An 11,849-nucleotide genomic window follows, 5' to 3' on the forward strand; every position below is an offset into this window, starting at 1 on the left:
ATTTAAACAAGTATATAATATATACAAGAGAAAATAATCTATAAACACTCAAACTTATCAACTTAGAGAAATGTATGGACCTTCTCTCAATCAAATGGAATGGTTTATTTTCTAAAAGATCTTATTTATTCATTTGAGAGAAGAGAGCTTAAGCTGGGGGGGAGGGGGGCACGGAGGGAGAAGTTACTTCATAAAGTAGGATGTCTGTGTCTCTTCTTGTTGCTTGGTTTATTCTGCAAACTTCAAGCCATTCCTTTTCATACCAACTATTTATGATAAACTACGAAGGGAAAGTTACACTTACTCAAGAGCCTTCCTTCTCTTAAGATACAGATTTTACATGGGTCTCACACATGGCCTGCTAAGACAACTACTCAACTGACGAACGGATACCTTATTCTGAGTAACGCCTCAGATCTTAGTGACCTAGGAGTTAAGTTAGGAAGAGTGAGGAAAAAAATATATGGGTCAGGTCAACCAGCGGAGGCTCCAAAGTAAGAGCCTTGGGTTGCCATTATTACCTACTTGTTTAGTTCTAAATAGCTTGGCTACAATAAGTTCAGAGCTCCATAAATGATGCTAGCATCATTTTTTACCCAGGAATTTTTAGTAAATATCTGATGTTAGTACTCCTTATATAATGAACCACCAATAAAGTGACTACCCATTTAACCTATAAGTATTTTATACCACTTCACAGGTTTTAAATTTTTGGGTAAACTTTTTCAAGAAAAGTAGCCTAAATATGAAAATATGTAAAAATACAGAACAATTTTAGCCTCATCTGAAAATGTGCAGATACCACGTCAACCTACCCTTATTTTGTTCTATTACTAGGCTATGACATTAAAGTTCTAATTGCCATAAATAAAACGAAATATGTCTAGCAAGAACAAAATTAAAAAGAGACTTCAAAAATTTGGACTTGCTTCTATATTTTCCTCAAACTTCTAATTTTTTTTTTTAAAGTCATCCCACTTAATATTTTTCAGACTGTGGGCATAAAGACATTTAATTTGTGTGGCCACAGTAATTTGTAACATAAAAATTGAGAAAATAAAAATTTATGCATTCATACAACAAACTAATGCTACAGTCACCATGCAATCAGTCATACTGCCCTAAAGTTCCTTTTCTTTGTTCTATTTTAGGAGGTTAAACTCTTTTGTCTTAGAAAGAAAATAAAGTATTAAAAAAGTGCCCTTTAGATTCTAACCCAAATGTTACCATAATAAACATTTATTTTTTATTTTTTTTAATTTTTAAAAAATTTTTAAATTTATTTATGATAGTCACACACACAGAGAGAGAGAGAGAGAGAGAGAGAGAGAGAGAGAGAGGCAGAGACATAGGCAGAGGGAGAAGCAGGCTCCATGCACTGGGAGCCCGACGTGGGATCGCGCCCTGGGCCAAAGGCAGGCGCCAAACCACTGTGCCACCCAGGGATCCCCGAACATTTATTTTTTAAGTAACCATATCTGTGTCTCTTCCTTTTCTCTCTGGTTTCTCTTATAAAAAAAAGTCAACTCTCAACAGTCTACATTAATAAAGGAAAATGTAACATAAATGCAGAGGCACTCTAACTGCCAACAGGTCCTTCCACTTAAATAAAACCTTCCTTGGATACTGAGAATGCCCAAACAGTTGCTTATTAACTAGAGATCATCCCCCTTCAGAGATATGAGAGTATAAATTGTGTGTTTTGTGGCATGCGCGGAGGTTGGTAGAAAGAAATAGAACTTTCCAACGTAGGCTAAAGATTATAACAGGGCAGGAATAAAAAACCATGGAGACCCAGGGGGGCGGGTGGGGAGCACAGCCATTAACAACCTCATTCAAAATGACAAACAATGGGTGCAAATATCAAACAATGAGACCCATTTGGACATATGTTAAAATTAACAGGTCAACATAAAATATGCTGACATGATACTAGAACATCCTAACCTGATCATAATTTCTGAGAGTTATGAGATAATACCTTACTATACTCAGTGGTACACATAATTTAGATTCTTGGGTTTTATTTGACTTTTTGTATTTTAGGAATGGGGAGAAGAAAATCTCAGCATCAGAAGACAGTAAAAATGATAAAAATAAAATTTGTTTTGGGTGGCAATATGAGAAAACAAAGGCTTAAAGAACTTAAATTTGCAGCTTGAGGAAAGAACCGAATAATGAAAAATTTGTACACAATTAATTTCACCTCCACTAAGGTAAAGGGACAAACATATAAAAAGGCTTAAGGTTTTTTTTTTTTTTTTTTTTTTAAGATTTCATATATTTATTCATGAAAAACAGAGAGAGGCAGAGACATAGGCAGAGGGAGAAGCAGGTTCCTTTCAGGGAGCCTGACATGGGACTTGATCCCCTGACCCGGCATCACACCCTGAGCCAAAGGCGTAGACGCTCAACCACTGAGCCACCCAGGCGCCCCAAGGTTTAACTTTTTAATCTTATTTTAGTCATAGCTCTATGTTACACAAATAAGTAATTCCCAATAAAACTGAAAATATTATCCACAGAAGAGATTTCTCCCTTTAAGTTAATACTGGAGGTGGCATCTGGTGGTGATGATTGTGTAAGAGCCAATGAAAATTAAGTATACTTACAATTTTTTTTTCCTGTAAGGTTAAAGAATCTGAAATGGTTTATTTAGAAACAAAGTCGAAGATACTGAAGTTATAAAATCTCCTTCATTACTGACTTTAAGAAAAGGACAAATTAGGGCAGCCTGGTGGCTCAGTGGTTTAGCGCCGCCTTCAGCCCAGGGCCTGATCCTGGAGACCCGGGATCAAGTCCCATGTCAGGCTCCCTGCATGGAACCTGCTTCTCCCTCTGCCTGTGTCTCTGCCTCTCTCTCTCTCTCTCTCTCTCTCTCTCTCTCTCGAATAAATAAAATCTTTAAAAAAAAAAAAAGAAAGAAAGAAAAGGACAAATTAATTTTGTACTTAAGTACATATAAACAAAGTCACAATCTAACCATAACAAAAAAAAATCCTATGAGCCCATCAGTTTTTCCCCTTTGTCCTAGTTTCTTTTTTGCTGGGGAGAGGCATTATGGGATAATAATAGCAGGAAATAAGGTGGAGCAGCTGCACAGGCAAGATGAGGTACAGTGCTGTGTTTTACCTCCATTCTCGTCTACTGCTGGTGGGGTCTCATTGAAAATCAGATTAGCTCTTTGGGGAACCAAAGCAGTTATCAAAACATCTGGGTTCAAATCCCCCCCCCCAATTCCCAGAACTTTTTAGGGCTTCTGGCAAGTTTCAGGTAATAGTAGCAGAAGAAGCCAAGATGAAGAGATTTCTAGTATTTGGGAAGAGGAGTGTGTGTGTACACGCACCTGAGTGTGAAAAGGATGTTTAATGTTAGAAATGTGATACACATAGAGAAAACGAATTGGAATGGAGGCCAGGTTTTGAACTAGATTGTTTCTTTTTCTTTTTGTAATAAATTAATTTGCATCATGTTCTATTTTTTTAAAAGACTTTATTTATTTATTTGAGAGAGAGTACGGGGCGGGAGAGGAGAAGCAGACTCCCTGATAAGCAGGGAGCTCCATACAGGGTTAGATCTCAGGATCCTGGGATCATGACCTGAGCAGAACACAGATGCTTAACTGACTGAGCCACCCAGGCACGCTGAGCTAGATGGCTTCTATTTTAGTCCCACAAATTTATGGAAATAATTCACATGAGCGCATTATAAAGAGAAGAAAGGACTATCCTAAATTTTTACAGTAATACAAAATATAGCTCACTAAACTTCATGTTAATATTGTTGCTTTCTGGGATCCCTGGGTGGCGCAGCGGTTTGGCACCTGCCTTTGGCCCAGGGCGCGATCCTGGAGACCCGGGATCGAATCCCACGTCGGGCTCCCGGTGCATGGAGCCTGCTTCTCCCTCTGCCTGTGTCTCTCTCTGCCTCTCTCTCTCTCTCCGTGTGACTATCATGAATAAATAAATTAAAAAAAAATATATTGTTGCTTTCTTCACTAAAAAAAAAAAAATACAAAAAACCTTCTAACTAATGGCAATCATAATTAGTCACTAAAATTTCCCTTTTCAGGTCAAAACGTTATATCATTACTGCAAAAACCATTACACATAAAAATATAATGTTAAATGGGTAACACATTTAGTTTTCTTTTACAGAGGGAAATGACACAAAAATTGATCAGGTTTGCTTAATATTAGAATGTGCATTACAGACCATTTTTTCCAGTTATTCTATTAGGTTAAACCATCTCTTCATTGCTTATAGCCAGTAGGTCTAAAACGGTGAGCAAAAATCAGCATGCCAGTTCCCTTTACCATCTTCTGCAGCTTGGATAGAAGGCAAAAACTTTAAGGCTAGTTTAATAACATTGCAATACAGGTGGTATCTAATGCAAGTAACAGATGTACTATTGGAAAACTGAGTTCAAACCAATTACTTTCTTTCCTTTTCTTTTTTTTTTTTTTTTTTTTAAGATTTTATTCAGCTATTCCTGAAAGACACACACAGAGAGAGGCAGAGACATAGGTAAAGAAAGAAGCAGGCTCCCTGCGGGGAGCCCAATGAGGGACTGGATCCCAGGACCCTGGGATCAAGCTGTGAGCCAAAGGCAGATAGATGCTCAACCACTGAACCACTCAGGCGCCCTCAAACCAATTATTTTCAAATATTAAATTCTCTTAAAATATATTAAGCATTTAAAAGAACCTCATCATATATTCCTTTATAAAAAAGGAAACTTTTTTAAAGATTTAAAATCTTTATAAAGATTTAAAAAGATTCAAATAATTGGTATCTAATTTGTATGTGAATGCAGTTCTTTTATACATATTTTCTTTAAAGAACTGGCACTATTTGACATGCTAAAAGTAACTAAAAACAGGGGCACCTGGCTGGTTCAGTCAGTAGAATATGTACTTTTGATCTCAGGGTTGTGGGTTCGAGCCCTACCTTGAGTGTAGAGATTACTTAAAAAAAAATTAAAAACTAACTAAAAATACTGTTCAGGTCACTGGTTTAACATTTTATGAAAACTTCAGAAGGAACCCAAACTTTGAACTATTTCATTGTGATTATGCTTAAAGGGCCAGATAACTCTCAAATCCCAACTCCATGATTCATATTAATTCTAATAAGCTGAATTGCAACCACCCCACTTTCTCCTGGAAGCTGAATACAAATGTATCAAACTAGGTTGTGCCTAACCTAAAAAGGGAGAAGGGCGCCTCAGGAATAATATCCAGTGAATATCAGGTTCTCCAGGAAGTAGGGATAAGACAAATAAGTACCCTTTCTTTAGTTAGCATTTTACTTGATGGCGATCCAACATATGAATGCTGGAGGGTGCTCTCCCTATTATTGGTCTAAAACTGGAGCTAACAGGGAGGGGCACCTGGCTGGCTTGGTACAGCATGAGATTCTTGATCTCCCAGCTGTAAATTCAAGCTCCACATTGGGTGTTAGACATTACTTAAAATAAGAATATAAAATCTTAAATAAAATAAAGTGAAATAAAATTGGAGCTAACAACACGCAACTATTTCACAAAGTGAAACATTATTCTACCTATTCTGGCCTAATCCTAATCTATTTAAAGACAATATGTAATATTGAAACATAAGTTTTATACAGATAAAATATTCTTTTCCATTTCTTTTTTTTTTTTTTTTTTTTTTTTTTTTTTTTTTTTTTTAATTTTTATTTATTTATGATAGTCACAGAGAGAGAGAGAGAGGCAGAGACATAGGCGGAGGGAGAAGCAGGCTCCATGCACCGGGAACCCGACGTGGGATTCGATCCCGGGTCTCCAGGATCGCGCCCTGGGCCAAAGGCAGGCGCCAAACCGCTGCGCCACCCAGGGATCCCTTCTTTTCCATTTCTTAATGAGAATTCTGCTGTCAGATGCTCTAGAACTGGTCTCCTCAGGAGGTGACTTGTTATTTAGGACGGTGGAGGGCATGGGATTTGTTTTCTTTAGACCTCTACAAAGCTTTAGTTTTTTATTTTTCCTTGGAGGCAGCGACGGGTCTCTACCCGATATTCGGGGATATACTAAATTTGGGGTTAAGAGTATATAGTTGGCACAAATTCAGTGCTCGAGTGGGAACTATAAATGATTTCTTTAATTGTATGCCAAACTGAATAATCTCCCAGGGAAAAGAACCTCCTCCTCCTGCCTTTCCTACCTCCTGCCCCTCCCCCACCAACACTGCCTCCCTGCTGTGTAAAGAGCCCTTTGTCCTGCCCCGCACTTATCTAGCTGTTTGGCCATATTGACAGGCCAACTAAAAGCATAATAAGGGAGTCAGTCTGACATAAGCAGCTGGCAATTTGAAACAAAAATCTTCCTTTTCTACTCAGACCAAATCCTGCTGCAGAAGTCTCAGGCTCCTCCCATGCTTCCATCTATTTTTCAAACACGGCAGCAAGGAATTCGGCATTTTCCCTTGATTAGATAGCACATCAAAAACTTGAATCCCCAGATAGAGAAACAAATTCTTACAAATTCCTATATCCACTGCTTATTTTATGATTCGTAACATAGGTCAAGGAGTATTCCCAGCTCTGGGTGAATATACATAATGAACATAGCTAAGGAAATGATTCTTACCACTTCAATTTGCAATCTAAACTCTGAAGATTCTCAGACTACAAGAAGACAGAAAAGCACAGAAATCAGTCAGACCAAACCAACACTTGTATACATAAAGCAAAACTTGACAATAATCTTAGTGTTTTAACTGTAGGAAGATACTATTCCAATAAGCAAAAAATTCCTTTTCCCTGTCTTTATATCAAAGATACTTAATGTGACCCTTGCATCTCTCCCTGAGGTATTCAGCAAACAAAATCAATATGATGGAAAAACTGAGTGAGGCAGGATGGGATTACAAATTCCTTGCTCAGTAAAGGCTCCTATAAAGTAGGTTGAGATTTAGCTTCATTGTTTCTTTATTATCTCTCATGGTTTCCTTCATAAAGTGTTAAGAGCTTTTTCTAAAGTAATGCTTTCTAACAGGCCCCCCCTCCCATCATTACTGGATATCAGTTTAGAACTGAATATACAAGAGGATACTTTTCATAAGACTCTAAATGATTTAACAAAATATGTATTAATAAATGAAAGAAATATTCTATCTTTCATGAATTTCTCTGAATCTTTACAAGAGAGATCAATCGCTGCAAGTGAAAGGTTTAAAGTGCCATTTCATCACATATTTTGGAATTTGGGGCAGTAAAGAATGGTACCAAGCCTGGTCTACCACAGACGCATTACACTTATTTTCTAAAGACTGCCTCTAAAAGGACTTTTGTCAAGTAGGTTCCCTGCCCAGCGTGGAGCGCAACGTGGGGCTTGAACCCACAACCCTGAGATCCAGACCTGAGCTGATATCAAATTGGAAGCTTAACCAACTAAGCCACCCAGGCAGCCCTGAGAGGATGCTTTTAATCAAATTACAAATAACTACAAGTTGTACTACTAAATATACATTATCTCACATATTTTACAGAGTTCAGAGTAACTTTTGTCTTAAAGAAAATAGCCCTATCAGTAAGTTTTAGTTTTCAATACTTGAAACATTTTTTTAATAAATAAAATTCACTGCTAGGCCTTTTGGTTTCAGATTAAGCTGACAAATCACCAGAGCTGAACCAGAAGTTAGAAGAAAACTTTATTCTTGATCATAATCCAATTTGCAATAATAAGATGTATCCAGTGAATGTTAACTCTGGCCTCATGTTTCATTAAGTTATTTCAACACAAAGAGAATAAGGCAAGGTTCTCTGCACATCTCCAGTTTGCAATTTGTTATTTTCCCATCGAAAAGCAAAAAATGAGATGGCAACCCTCCACTACAAAGGCCAGAGTAAGTTCAAAGAAGTAAGTATGTAAGTTCCTAGAGACAAAAAATATTATCAGAATACACAAAAATTTTCAAGCATGGTTAAAAAATCCTATGAAAAGGGCCTCTATGATCTTTTAAAAAATGATTACATCAAGATCACAATGGGTTCCAAACAATAGAAAATACAAGTGAAAAAGCAATTATTTTACAAGGTAACTTTCATATTATGTAATAACTTAAACTAAAGGACATTTACATTTATCTAAGTTGTGTTAAACAGCCAGTATGAGTGAAGCCATACCGGCTCTTTTTATTAATTTGGCATCTTTTACACTTACTACTAATAAGAATAGAACCACCTAAAATATTATTCATTAAAGGTTGTATTTCGTTAGTCCGTTTGTATTGCTGAAAGACAATGCAAGCCACATTTGTGAATGACGAAACTCATTTCCATTCTTTTTGGTTCCTTGCCACAAATGCCAGAGTCAGATTACACATTATAGATGATTGTGGGATTTAAGTACATTTACATGAAACTGAAAATATCAAAATTCTGGGGAAAAAAATAGGATGCAAGAGTCTTGGAGGGGTGGGGGCAAAGAAAACACACTGACATCTATTAGATACTGTGTAAATGGTGGGTATATTTGGGTGGTGGTTTCCTACAAGTACTTCTACACTCAACAAACTGTTCTTCCTAATCAAAGATCTTCCTAATCTTTGCAAGAGCTGTGGGGGAAGGGTAGACCACATAAGGGACTCAGAGGCTGTCTTCTCAAGTATCCTGTCCTCTAGACTTACTCGATTTCTGAATCTTCCTTCTGGTCTATCCTTTATTTCAAACGGATCATGGCCAAACACACATCCTATGATCTTAGAAGACTATATCCAACACATATATAACGAATTGATTTCATATGCCAAACGCCAAAGAAATAATCTAATCTAGCGAGAAGTCTATACTAATACAGAAATTAAGGAAATACTTTCGAGATTTATATTTAGAAATCATTCCAAAAAGAGCAGTTCTTTTTAGTTATAATTCCCAATGTAGTAATACGTTTAGCAAAACATCTATTCAATAAGGTAAATGTGGCCTAGCAATTTGAGAGAAGGAGGTACACAAACAAAATATGGTTTTAAATGGATTGAAAAATCAAAACTCTACTGGAACTTTCAGACCTATCCAAGAACAAATCCCCAGATAAAAACCAAAACCAAAAACCAAACAAGAAAGAAGAGTCTTTAACTATGATCCAGTTTCCAGATGCTGATATCCATAAATGGGTAGGTTATGAATTGCTAACTCTCATCTTCCATCAATAAAACGCAAACCAGCTCAGCAGTCAAAATTCCCAGGAAAGCAAGGTTTCTTCTTAGTCCTGAAGCAGCCATTGCCTAAGTGCAGCTCCCTGCAGCCAACAGCATTAATGGACGCTGCACTGCTGTCCTTCCCTGGAGACAGCAGCCAGCACTACTCAAGCTTCTCACGTAGCAACCAGAGCTCCAGAGCCAGCAGCTGCTGCTGCCTTGTATACTCACCCCTGTGATCCAACCCAAAGGAACAACCTTCTTCTTACCCCACCCCCACTCCTTACACACTTTTTTTCTTTTCTTTTTTTTTTTTTTTTTGGACCAGTGCTCCATGCCAGAAGGGCTGGAATTATGCTTTTAGAAACAAACAATCCTAAGGTCATTCTTTTAGTTTTAAACTAAGACCCTTTTTTAAAAAAATCAAAATTTACCAACTAAATCACAAATATCCATGTTTAAATTAAGCCAGCAATTTAGGAGTGAAGATTAAGTTTTCAAAGGCCAATTTTCCAAACACACTCTTTACAGTCAAATTTAAATTTGCAGCTAGAGACAGAGCCTTGTGTTTTGTCTTATCAAAGAACATTATTCATTTTTCTATACATAATGACAGTGTGAGTAGCCCTTAAAGACTAATCCCATAACAGGCCAGAATTTGGGGCTATAGAAGGAAACTAATGATCCTCCTGAGAAAACTGGAAGAAATCCAATAAAATTTTTTTTCCCCGTATGTCCTCCAAGAGGCCCAGAAACCTCTGATTATGTGAATATTCTTGCTTTAGTCCTAGCTCACATCCACATTCCACACATCTAAAATTACCCTTACAACTTCTCTCTTAGAGTGACCTAAAAACATTAATGACATAAAAATCAACCATCAAGAAATTTCCCCAAACAGGGTACACATTCTCCTGAAAATCTCTAAACACTCAATTCAGCTGGATCCCTCCCAACCAAAAAGTATAGCTATGCAACATCTACCCAACAACAACAAAAAAATGTAAATGTGACCTTGATCACAAATATGTCATTTAAAAGCAACTTGTTTAGTCAAGTTATAAAGGAAATTGGCAGAGAACCTGGGGACTCTTTCAGTACTATGACTACGGAGAAAATTGAGAGAAATGAACTAAAAGTACAGACAAAGCCCAATGGAACCCTGAGCTCTGGGTAAGAAATGAGTTACTGGTGAACACATTGCACAAGTAACATGAGAAAGCAGAAAATGCAGGTCATACACGCACCCCTGACCCAGACCAGCAGAGCTGGCTGCAGCATCAGTATCCAAGGGAAAGACCAGTTATTCCTACAAAGTGAGACAAGCAAAGGCGCTCTATAGAATAAATTAGCATAGAAGGGGCTTTCCCGACAGTTCAACTTTCCCTCTCACGCGATTCACCTACTTAAAAAAACCAGGGCTTTTTCTTACCACCATTCACCTCACATCCCTGGCTTCCACGCAGAGGGAAAGGATATTCATACAGGGTAAAATTTTCTGCTTTTAAAGACGTGCTCAAATGATCGCTCTCCACGCCCAAGGCAGGAAAAACGACACGATCTGGCTCAGCTCCAACCTCGAACCCTACAAATTCAATGAGGCTATCTCCGATACTGGGGCATACGCCACTGAGAGCCCAAGAATGTGAGGTGGGGGTGGCGAAGGTAACGTCTTCAGTGTGGGGCAAAGAAGCAATCTATCTGAGATGGGGACCGGAGAAGGAGACTGAAGGCGTCCAGGAACACTGGGGGGGGGGGGGTCAAGGCCCCCCCCACCCTCGAGAGATCAGAGTTGTCACAAGGCCGCGCGAAAAGGGGTGGGGGTGGGGGTGGGGGTGAGGAGGGAGGAGAAAAGTATGCCTGTGCATTTTTAGAGGAGGGCAGGGAGAGGCCTATCCTCAAGTAAAAGGTAAACGTGGAGTAGGCAGTTCCCAGGAAAAGGGGTGAAGAGGCGTGGGGGAGGGGAAGCGTCCTGATCCAGGAAAGGCACGAAAAGGGTAGTGGGGTCGACCAGATGACGGCGGGGGCCGCTCTCCCCGGGGAAGAGGGGTGCGACGGTGTGTGTGGGGGGCAGCGAGAGGGGTGAGAAGGGGCAGCATCCTCCGGTGAAAAGCCTGGGGAGGGCCCAGGCCCACGTCCCGAGAGCGAGCGCGGGGAGACGGAGGAGGTGACCCTTCCCTCCCCCAGGGCCCGGTCGTGAGGGCAGGTCTCTCTTTTCTGTCGGACCCTTACCTTGTCCCAGGCGCTGCCGGGGCCTGGGGCCGGGCTGCGGCGCACAGCACTCCCGGGAGGCAGCAGGACTCGAGTTAGGCCCAACGCGGCGCCACGGCGTTTCCTGGCCGGGAATGGCCCGTGCCCGTGAAGTGGGGGTGGGGGGCAGAAAGGCGGAGCGAGCCAAAGGCGGGGAGGGGGAAGGGCCAGGGAAGAAGGGGGGGGGCCGGCACTACAGTGTTGGCGGACTGGCGGGACTGGGGCTGCGTGAGTCTCTCAGCGCAGGCGGGCGGCGGCCGCCCCTCCCCCGGCGGCGGCGGCGGCGGCGGCGGCAGCTCACTCAGCCCGCTGCCCGAGCGGAAACGCCACTGACCGCACGGGGATTCCCAGCGCCGGCGCCAGGGGCACCCGGGACACGCCCCCTCCCGCCGCGCCATTGGCCTCTCCGCCCACCGCCCCTCGCCCATTGGCCAGTTC

The 11,849-nt window shown here is 40.3% G+C and overlaps 1 protein-coding gene across 16 annotated transcripts in view; it reads right to left on the minus strand.

Moving 5' to 3' along the window:
* SETD5 (SET domain containing 5) overlaps positions 1 to 11,714 on the minus strand; it is an 84,560-nt gene extending 72,846 nt beyond the window's left edge. For 9 of the 16 annotated variants that reach the window (XM_049098633.1, XM_049098630.1, XM_025450803.3 and 6 more), the window contains exon 1: positions 11,394 to 11,712. The gene's annotated coding sequence lies outside the window, so the exon portion shown is untranslated. Of the gene's footprint in view, positions 1 to 11,393 lie in introns of all 16 variants that reach the window. The other 7 variants (XM_049098629.1, XM_035702706.2, XM_025450829.3 and 4 more) reach the window with 4 other exon arrangements.
* Between the last annotated feature and the right edge of the window lie 135 nt (positions 11,715 to 11,849).

This window comes from Canis lupus, chromosome 20 (assembly GCF_003254725.2).
Source record: "Canis lupus dingo isolate Sandy chromosome 20, ASM325472v2, whole genome shotgun sequence".
In the NCBI taxonomy this organism is placed as follows: domain Eukaryota; kingdom Metazoa; phylum Chordata; class Mammalia; order Carnivora; family Canidae; genus Canis; species Canis lupus.